Below are 2,027 nucleotides of genomic sequence, written 5' to 3'. Positions count from 1 at the left end.
TGGAGGAATTTGGAAATGTACTTCCGAGATAAGGTCTGGACAGAAGAAAAATAACAAACAAGAACGATTCGCTTTATTTAATCGGATGAAGATCACATCGATCACATTACATAAGATTAAAGTTGCATATTGTTAAACACGGGTAGGTGAGGATGAGTCAACATTTTGATAACGTCGGCCCTCGATCTTTGAAGTTTCGTGTCCAACTCGATCGGACCCTTCAAAGAAAATCGGTCGAACGCTGTCCACAAAACCGCTAAATCTTCGTCGTTCTTGATCTCAAAAGGTGTGAACTCAATGTCTCCCTCGTCGTTAAGCGATGGCGAGCGGTACTCGAGCTTGACAACCTTTCGATTTTCGGGATATTGCAATAGCGTGTTGAGCGACGTTATCAACTCCGCAAACGGCGTGTCGCGCGAGAAGCAAAATTGGAACGGCATCAGGTAGCCGGTGGTGAAGTAGACGAATGCTAGGTGGGGGTAGGTTTGTGTCATTTGTGTTTTCTGGTGTGAAGAGGATGAAGAAGAGTGTGTTGTATTTATAGACTTATTGGAGCAATGATGGCCCAACAAACCTTATCCTGCTCAGTGGATATTTCGGAAATGAACTTCCGAAAATTGGAGGCAGACTAGTATATTTCGGAAGTTCATTTCCGAATTATGCAGAAACAGATGTAAATTTTGTATTTTGTTGATTGCTTAGTGTTTTGTGTAAAAAATACAAAAGGAATTCAAAATAGACATAAATTAGACAATGATGACATAAAACATACTTATATTATATATGTATTGAATCGGTCAGATTTTACATGATAAACAACAATACATACAAAAATGGTCATTACAAACAAAAAATGATCCGGAACAAACTAAAATTCACCGAACCAATCGGTGGATCCTAAGTCCAAAATAGGTATGTTCTTCGACCGCTCTCTATTTTGCTCGCGCTCTTGGCTCATCATTTCTTCAAACTCCTCCATTCTTGAAACGAAAGGATCCGGCCAAGTCTCCGCCTCATTTGAACGATGTGTCGTCCATTGACAAGAAGTAGCCGGTATAGGACACCCCGGTTTCAAAAACACTTGGACGAAGTGCCGCGATCGTAGATACCCGATGCATATGATGCGGCTCGACGCGTCCAATGGCGGTCGACTATGAAGTGGAAAGAAAGTCTCACTTAGTCCAAACCTCGTCAAATCGACACACACCATATCATATGCACTTGCTATTAGATGACCCATATCGGGGAATGACATCCACTTCGAAACCGGAGCGATACCGGTAAGTGATGGAACAAGTGAATCATGAATTTTCGCAAACTTTTCTTGATTTTCATATAGTCGGCCGTAGATGTCCCGATACGAAGTCAACTCCGCAATAAGTTCCCGTCGGACTAAAGTGTGATTATTTTCCCCTTTACCGAGCAAACCCGCAACGGCCCGATATCCACAATTGTCGTCGCCTCCAACATCAACGATGTTATCGATATATTTGGGCATAAAAAGTGGCATCTCATCAATGTAGACAATGGGTGATTTTTGATCGGCGGTGTGCGAAGTGGCTTCGAAATACGGGCTCCTTTGTTACCACTACACTTGGACTTCGGTGTTGGTGAATCCGGGAATGATGCATCAACATGTTCAAAGTAGGAAGGAGATCATTTTGTTGATGTGTCTTCTTGTGTAATTTTGAACTTTTTCGGTGCACCTTTCGTTTTAACCGGTTGAGATGGCGGTTTCAAATCGGTGGTCTCCGGAAATGCAATTTTTCACAATTGTTCTTTTATGTGCATTTTCATTGTGTCATATGCTTTAGCAAACTTCTCCATTATCACTTCCAACTCGTCGGAGATGGTGATTTTGGAGTCATTTTCTTTTGGCGGGTCAAAATCATCAAAACGAAGCTTCTTCCAATGGTCGGCTACATCATCCATGCGCATTGGTGAATTCAACTTCTTCTTTTTTGAAAGTATACAAGCACATGGAAGGCCGTATGTCTTTCTAATGGTACACCCACATAAAGAACTAT

Source organism: Vicia villosa, linkage group LG2, assembly GCF_029867415.1.
Source record: "Vicia villosa cultivar HV-30 ecotype Madison, WI linkage group LG2, Vvil1.0, whole genome shotgun sequence".
In the NCBI taxonomy this organism is placed as follows: domain Eukaryota; kingdom Viridiplantae; phylum Streptophyta; class Magnoliopsida; order Fabales; family Fabaceae; genus Vicia; species Vicia villosa.
The sequence above is the reverse complement of the archived record's forward strand: the minus strand, read 5'-3'. Positions refer to the sequence as shown.